The 9,296-nt window shown below is 37.3% G+C and overlaps 1 protein-coding gene across 1 annotated transcript in view; it reads right to left on the reverse strand.

Annotated features, from left to right (window-relative positions):
- CBLC (Cbl proto-oncogene C) overlaps positions 1–9,012 on the reverse strand; it is a 101,562-nt gene extending 92,550 nt beyond the window's left edge. Inside the window, exon 1 of the mRNA XM_053690867.1 lies at positions 8,432–9,012. The gene's annotated coding sequence lies outside the window, so the exon portion shown is untranslated. The remainder of the gene's footprint in view (positions 1–8,431) is intronic.
- Between the last annotated feature and the right edge of the window lie 284 nt (positions 9,013–9,296).

Raw genomic sequence — 9,296 nt, forward strand, 5'->3', positions numbered from 1 at the left:
GAGCTGAAGCAGCAGTTATGAAGTAGCGTTCTAAAGGCTACTGCTCCATAATCCTGTCCCGCCTGCTCATGAGATCGCCACATTCAACCCGATCGAGTACAATCGGTTTGATTGACTTCCCCTGCTGGTGGCCCATTGGCCGCAAATCTGCAGGGGGCGGCATTGCACCAGTAGGTCACAAGTGCTGCTGGTGCAATGCTGAATACGGAGAGCGTATTGCTCTCCCGCATTCAGCGAGGTCTGTCGGACCTGATCCGCACTGTCGGCACAGACCTTTAATAAATAGGCCTCCTTGGCTACAATTATTTACATATACACAGATAAATACACATTTTACATACAATATTATTGGTCAGAATCAGGATACATAACTTTTCATTTCAGATAATCATATTTGTAAACCATAATATCTCTAAGAATATGAAAGCTTCAGGTGATCTGAATAATAACAATGAACAGAGGTCTGCAGCTCCAGAAGAAAAGAGCCAAGGGTGCACTATTGAGAGAATAGCACAAACATTACAAATAAAAATAACAATAATATAGTAACTGTCTAATTAACCTTCAGTGCTTACTAAGCCTTTTGTTTTGTGGACATCATTTGTTTACCTTTGAATGTTTCTATGCTTAGAGCACCACTATAACTCTATTAAAGGGACAGGTTACTCCAGAATTTGCATAACCAAAGTAGTTATATTACTATACTTTTTACCTCTGTGAGTACCTTGTATCTAAGCCTCTGCAGACTTTCCCCTTAACTCAGTTCTTTGACAGATTTGCATTTTAGCCACAGGAGTGAGCACAATGTTATCTATATGGCACACATGAACTAGTGCTGTCTAGCTGTAAAAAAACTGTCAAAATCTTACTGAGATAAGAGGTGGCCTTCAAGGTCTTAGAAATTAGCATATGAACCTATCTAGGTTAAAGGGATATGAAACCCACAATTTCATGATTTTGAAAGGAGCATGCAATTTTAAACAACTTTCTAATTTGCTTCTATTATCTAATTGGTTTTAGTTTTCTTGATATTCTTTGCTGAAAAGCATATCTAGATAGGCTCAGTAGCTGCTGATTGGTTCCCAGCACATAGAAGTCGTGTGTGATTGGCTCACTCATGTGCATTTCTATTTCTTCCATAAGGGATATCTAAAAAAAATTAGCTAAATAAATAATAGAATAAATTGGAATGTTGTTCAAATTTGTATTCTCTATCTGAATCATGAAAGAAAAATGTTGGGTTAGTGTCCCTTTAAGCTTTTAACAAAGAATACAAAAGAACAAAGAACATTTGATGATAAAAGTAAATTGGAAAGTTGTTGAAAATTGAATGCACTATCTGAATCATGAAAGTTTAATTTTGACTAGACCTGTCCCTTTAATATTATAGAAATAATATAAACATGAAAATATTGTATATATAGATCACATAGCAAACTTTATGCCACTAAAACAATTGATGATTAAAGGAGCTTGTTTATAAAAAAAAAAAACCATGTCATTATCACTCTGGATATTTTCATCCTTGGTCATAAATTGTATGTGCCTCCTGATTCTTTGGTTGATAATAATATATGTAATCAGCTTTGGTTTTATATATTGGGGATTCTTTGACCTTTGTTCCTTATACAAAAAGTATAAGCTCCTATAATGCACTGGCCATCATGATGTACCATATATTTACTCTTTTTGTACAGCTTCAAATTTCTGTTGCAATTCTCCTCGGCACCATCAGTTACCATGGCACCTACCTCACACAGTACTTACTACCCCACTGTGGTGTTGACTATCTGATTCACCACTGTCACAACCAACTACACAGCAGCACTTTCCCAAAGAAATTAACACTACAGCCCCACCCACCCAGCTATCATTGTATATCTTCCTGTGCCACACTCCCACCCCCCAGTAATAGATATGCCCAAGTTCCAGCCCACTCTTACTACCTACTACTACTATTTCTGTTTTAAAAGGGACAGTTGTACTACAAATTTTCTCCCCTTTAATGTGTTTCTAACTATTCAGTTCACTGCTGAGGTGTATTAAAACTGTTTACAAAAATCATACTAGTATTAGGCTATAGAAAAGTTATGCAAACATAGCCAGCCGAAGAAATGATACTCCCCAGTGGAGGGTAGGTTAGATAAGTAATAAAGTGTTCATTTTCAACAGGGCCTGATCAAAACAACTCCGGCAAATCTTTTGAACATTATAGTACAAAAACGTGTCTCTCCTTCACAACGGTTAAAAAGGAGCCAGACCAAATGCATATGTACTCGGTAGTGTAAGTGTAAGTGGACTACGGATCTCAGATGCCCACACCCAGTGCCCGTAATTACCAGCAATATTTAAGCAAAAGGTATGCTATGCCCTTATTTGCCTTTTTAAAAAGTTTTAAGCACTCTTAGCTGAGCCTGTCTAGTGTGTGTAAGACAGTGTAGTATATACACACTATATGGAACAAGGGTCATTTAGACAGTGCATGAGATGAGGCTGACTGGTGAACCTGGCAATACAGACAGTGAAGGGTGGTACATAGTTTTGTTATTAGGGCACATTGCTCACAGCTGTGATATCTGGGTACATGTAAAATTTCCATGTGGTTCAATTTCAGATTGCACAGATTTATATTGTTTAGGTACATTCAGATTATACAGAAATATGCTGATTTTTTTGGGGAGCACATTTAGAATTTTACAGCATTTGGTGTTTAGGTACAACTGCACAGTATGAAAGTTTTTTAAATTTCATAGAGATAAGGAGGCCCTATTTATCATAGGTCTTGCAGAATGCGGAGAGCAATACGCTCTCCGATTCAGCATTGCACCAGCAGCTTACAAGAGCTGCTGGTGCAACGCCGCTCCCTGCAGACTCGACGGCAATCGGCCACCAGCAGGGAGGTGTCAATCAACCCGATCGTACTCGATCGGGTTTGAATTGCGGCAATGTCTGTCCCGCCTGCTCAGCAGGCGGACAGGGTTATGAAGCAGAGGTCTTTAGGACGATGGCTTCATAACTGTTGTTTCTAGCGAGCCTGCAGGCTCGCCAGAAACACGGGGCGTCTAAGCTCCATTCGGAGCTTGATAGATAGGCCCCAAGGTGTTGGGACATATGGCAAGGGTGTGTGGCTATAGATTGCAGAGAAGTAGTGATTGGATGAAGATGACACATACTTATGACATTTGGTAAATGTGTGGTGTTTGGCCACAAATGGCACAGACTTACAGTGTTTAGGTAAATTCAGCTGGTACAGAGTTACAGGGGTTTGGGCACAAGAGAGGGGTATAAAGAGTCTGTGTACAATCATGCTAAGTTATGGTGCTTAGCACCAAAGTTATGGCTACGAGTGTGCTCAGATTGAGAAAATATGCCATGTCACTTTACCAGTATCATTCCATTATAAAGTACATATGAAGTTAATATTGAATATTTTTCAGTAAAATAGGCTTGCTGCTTCATTGCTTATTAATATAGTAAAACACACTTCAACATACAAATGCTACTGACTGGAACAATATCTTGATTTTTTTTTTTTTTTTTTAAGTCAACATCAACAGTCAAGAAATACAAAATGTCTGTAAGAAGGCAGCAGCATTTACTATAGTTTATTCCCCTCATATTAATTGCTGCCTATTGATTCAAGCAATGCAGTTATGAAAGTAAATTACCGTAAGTAGAGCAATAAACTAGAACTTTCCACAAACAGAAGGTGTAGAAGAAATAAATAACTTCTCACTAGGAGAAGAGACAAAAAAAACTAGAAAAGCACAACTTATTAAAATGTATATATATATTTAAAATAAGTTCCTGAATTTTGTTTCACTTACAAATAAATTATATTAATTAATAAATTGTGTTTAAGTTTTTCAGTAAATGTGTTGCTCATATAAACAGCTATAGGTTGTAATACAGTCTGCAGTAAAATGCTGCAAAATATCTCAAACACGGGACATTATGGAGGCCTTAGGAATCAAGAAAGAAAACACTAAGTGAGAGGATAGGTGGTTTATATTATTTGTATAAGTGTACTGTGTTAGCATGCCATTAGCAAGCAGATTATTTCATTGCTTAATAAAATTATTATATAATCAGCCACCATAATATGGATATTCAAAGGTTAATTCTGTAATGATAGAGTATCTCACATCACAGCTTTGATATCCATATAAAGGTGTCTGATTTAACCTTATATAATTTTTATTAAGCAATCTGCTAATGCTAACAGCTATTATTAGAGACCATTATTTAAATCATGTGAGGATATTCTTACATATGGAGGCATATTTATCAAGACCGCTGCTCCATAACCTCAGCTCTGAGGCGGCGGACAGAAATCGACAGAAATCAACCCGATCGGGTTGATTGACACCCCCTGCTAGTGGGCCGCTGGGCTTGATAAATATGCCCCAATGGCTTAATATACTTATATATTAATATCTATACTAACACTGGGATGGTCTCTCTAGCCTTAGGGGTCAATTTATTATAGTGCGAGCGTACATGATAAGATGTAGTGTATCATGGTCCGCTGCACCATTGATAAACTGCCAACAGCATACGCTGTCTGATTTTATCATTGCACAAGCAGTTCTTGCGAACTGCTGGTGCAATGCCACCCCCTGGACATTCGCAGCCTGGGTGGTGTCAATCAACCCGATCGTATTCGGGTTGATTTCTGGCTGCCGCCTCAAAGCAGGCAGACAGGTTATGAAGCAGCGGTCTTTACACCGCTGCTTCATAACTTCTGTTTCCGGCGAGCCAAACAAGGGGCCTCAAGCTCCGTGCGGAGCTTGATAAATATGACCCTTACTTATTCACCTCTTATTTTGCAGAGTCAGTTCAATAAAAACATACTTCCAAAACTTTAGTCTTTGGCTTTTTTCTTGTTTATGGACGCCTAACAACTGTCCCGCCCACACCCTGAGACTGTTCGTATATCCTCAACACATTAGTGTATTATAAGTGTATTCCCAGATTACACTATATACCATATAGGCTGCTGTCTATACTTACACCAGTATAGCTTTGTATAACTCGATTCTATGTTAATCTGTTAACGTTTTTGGTTACTCAGCCTTTATATTCTAGGATTAACATTGATTGTTTTTATAGTCTCCATTTTTAGATTGCATCCAGTTTTTACTATGTATATGTTTTCTATATGTTAACATTATTTTGTGATGCCTTATGTGTTTTAATTTTCAGATTTGCTAATACACTGTATTATTGACTCGTACATAAATACCATTTATACACAAATATTGTATCAATTAAACTCCATTTTATTTATTTATTTATTTATTATTTCTTACTCTGCATTTGTTTATTTAAACACATATATCTCTGACAGTAAGCTCCCCAATGTGAGGGCTTATCCAACTCTGTTTTCTTTCATTCTTGTTTTTTCACATTTAAAGGGATTTTTTGTAAATCTTGGATTTAGCCCACTGTCACCACAAGAGCTATCAGACCAACCACTTTCTTTAGCAATAAAAGTGTCTCTGTCCACTAATAGGGATGTGGGGGTTGTGCTTATCAGCCAGCGAGAAATCCATCCCTTGGGATAAGCCATAACTAATATACTTTTTTTCAATATCAATTTAAACAACATTTTTGTTAATATAAATAAAATTTAATATGCTGGGGGATTCATCTGAACTGACAGTACATGTAGTATTGAGGCAGCCAGTAGATTAAGATCTGCAATATTTAGTTTGTGAGAAAATAATACAAATAGCTTCTATCACTTGCCCTAGAGTTAGGTTTCTGAAAATATGATATCCCTCTGTTGTGCACATGCATAAAGGTGAACTCTACAGTATATAGTCCTTGCAAGGTATTGGGACTTTTACTGCTTCTGCACTTATTGAAGGTACAGACTGTTCTAGCTTGATGGACAGGTATTTGGGCACATGCATCAATCAGATGCTTAGAATGATCAGAGATTAACACCTAGCGTGTACTTAAAATAAGGTGTTTAAGTAACCTTTTTTTGTGTGGAAAGTCATTGTTGTGGGCACTGCAGTCAAAGAGGGGTATAAATGTAGAGTGGACACAAATGGAATCTTGAATTTACTATACATATGTTTATTTATAACAGCCTGTTCAGAAAATGTCTTTCTGAACTTTCTCTCTTGCACTCAACAGGTTCAATTTTCTGATATTCTAGTGCCAATATTTGACAATTAACTTAACAACCAATATAGACTTTCGCAATAAAATGTTATAAGTTTACTTAGGCCAGAGTTTTGTTACAGAGATTATTCTGAGGCATCATTTAGTGCAAGCGCTACTCGTTATTAATTGTCTGTTAACATTATACTTTCTGTCATTATAATAGTGCACCGTGTATATAATCTGTGTCAATAAATGCCACAGATTATGTGTGCTGTCAGTGAACAATGCTAATTATATGTTAGTTTCATTTTAATGGGGAACTGTAGTACAGATGGCCTAGATTAAATAAAAAATGTTTGTGTGAAACTAATATCTCGAGGACAGAACTTGACGTAATACAGAAAGAGATTTGGGGGTAGATTTTTTTTAAGCAGCGGATGCTGCAATCTACCCCTGAAAGTTTCCAGATTGCAGGAAATAGAAGTTAAGAAGCATCGGGTCTTAACTTCTCCGCACTTTTTAGGTGGCAGACTGCAATCATATCTGATCGGGGATGATTGACACCCCCCTGCTAGCGGCTGATTGGCCTCGAATGTGCAGGAGGCGGCATTGCACATCATTTCACCAAAAAAGCTTGTGCAATGTTTAGTGATGTTGGCGTGAACATGATTCGCTACAGCGAATCATTTCCCGCCCGCCAATTGTTATATCGCCCCTTGTTCTCATTCCTTATCACAGTCTCAAGTTGCACATTCAGCTCTATTAAATTGATAGAGCCACATCTATCTCACAACTCAGTAGCTGACCTACTCAACAGTGGGCCCTGATGCAAACTTTTTTTTGGGCCCCTCAAAAGGCAAATCAGTAGTAAACAACAGTAATAATATACATGATGCTCTGTGTAATGATTTTGATAGACAGACAGACAGATAGATGGACCAGCCACCTGCACTAATAGAAATCTCCCCTGCATTATGATTAAACACATTATGCACAGGCCCTGGTGCCACTGGACCTGCTATTTTCACTCGGTTGGAATTGTTCACTTCTTGCTGCATAGAACAAATTCCACTGTAATCTTGTCATCCCAAAAATGTATTCAAAACCTTACAAAATAAACAAATTAAAATAGGAAGTAAATTATGCACCCTCTATAAAACAGCCCATTTTAAATTTATGCACAAACAAAAACTTTTGAATGAAAAAAACTAATAATAAAAGACACTAAGGAAATTACAAAATAATTCACAAGGGCAATAAAGTATAAATTCCAAATATTTGGGCAAAGTTTAGCCAGAAAACCCCAATAACACCTCAATAATATTTAGCCGCACATTCAGTCGGCAAGGTTTCCAAAATGCCTCTGTCCAATGACATGCAAATATTCCTACACTTACAAACATATACATTTATCGTAATTCAAGCACACTCATATATGGCAGGTGGAATTCTTTTAACTGCTTACCAATACTTATTCTTTTGGTGTGCACTTAAGGCATCAATTGGTGTAAAATTCTGGAATGCCCACAAAGGGTATGCTAGAAATGATAGGTGAAGCAAGAAGCAAGGGATTTATAACATGATCTTATCTTACAATACGGTTCCTTGACAGCCTAATGAGTGTCTATATATAACTAGCCCTATATGTCAGTAGCTTCGATTCACTATGTCTTCAAGGATCCCTAAAATAAAATAAAAGGCTCTAAATCCTAGTTTAATATTAAGAGCTGATTCATTCCTCTTTAGATGCTTTAAGAGTCCTGCTCCAATAGGCAATAAAAAAATGAAAACATATTATTAATGAACCTAGTCCTTTTATACTACTGATTATATTTTCTGTCAACCACTTAAATGTTTTACGACTGGAAACATCTCTTCATTCAATGACCATTAATTTACTAAAATCACTCAGATCCCTCTTGTTTGTGATTAGGAGAAAATTGAGAAGCCTACACTACATAATGAATTTAGGTTAATGTATACTACATACTTCTTCACAAAGATTAACTGAGTCACCTGCAGTCTTTGTAATTACTGATTTATTTATTTTTAAGCTTGTCAGCGAAAGACTATGCCTTTCTCAATTATTTAGTGAATAAGCCATCAATGAATAACATAGGGATTGGAAGACTAAGGAAAATGAAGTAGCCTCCTCTGTATTAGTGAATCTAGGATTTTAATCAGTGTTTACTATGTTATGCTCTGTTTTATAACAGAGAACACATTGTATTCATAATTCATACTATAGTATATACTGTAGCCAGTTGATATATTTTGAATATTTATACTCCATTGCAGGTTACCCTGTACTTACTTGCTTGGGGTCCAATCTGCCCTGGTATGCTCCACTCCCTCCCTTCAGGATATCAGCACCCTGTGCTATCTTGCGGAGCAAGCTCTGCAATGTCACTTGTAGATATATGTTTTGTGCCAGTTCAGACCCTCGGTTTTTTTCCAGAATAAGACGCAGGTGTTGTTGAGTTTCCCGGCCAATATCAGGCAGGTAGGGAGGACTCCTCTGAAATTGAGGATTTACACTGAGTCTTATAAAGATATCCAACTCTCGTATAATTCTTTCCATAGTCCTCTTATTTGCAGCTGGGTATTGTCGGCCATGTATGAAGGACATGGATAATAAAAGTATAGAAAGGAGTGTAAGGGAAAGATACAGTTTACAATGAATAAAAAAGAACAAATACAAATAGGAAACAGCAGAAATTCTAGGAACACGAAAGAAGCGAAACAAAAGTATGGTGTCATAAAAAGGAGATAAAGCAAGAGTTCAAGAACTGAAAAATAGCATGGGGATTGCTTTAAAATCTAAAGTCTTCTTAATGATTTTCTTTAGCTCAGGATGTAGCAGAGCACAGCTCGGAAATCTCTTCCTGTTTTACAAAATGAAGACACACCTACTGCAGGTGAGGCTCATGTTGCAAGTAGTCTGTGTGTATAGACAGTGCACACACTGTACGCTGTGCTGTTAGAGCAGGCTGTCAGAATCTAAATACCCACAACACAAAAACTCTGCTACAGCCCACTGGAGGGACAGAACACTGACACTGTCATAGGTTATAGCAGCTTTTCTCAAACTTTTTGCAGAAAGTACCTCTGCAGGCATTTATTTTGTCCTGTACCCGAACTGCAACACATACAAAATGTATTGATTTAAAACTCTCATG

Source organism: Bombina bombina, chromosome 8 (assembly GCF_027579735.1).
Source record: "Bombina bombina isolate aBomBom1 chromosome 8, aBomBom1.pri, whole genome shotgun sequence".
Classification (NCBI taxonomy): Eukaryota; Metazoa; Chordata; class Amphibia; order Anura; family Bombinatoridae; genus Bombina; species Bombina bombina.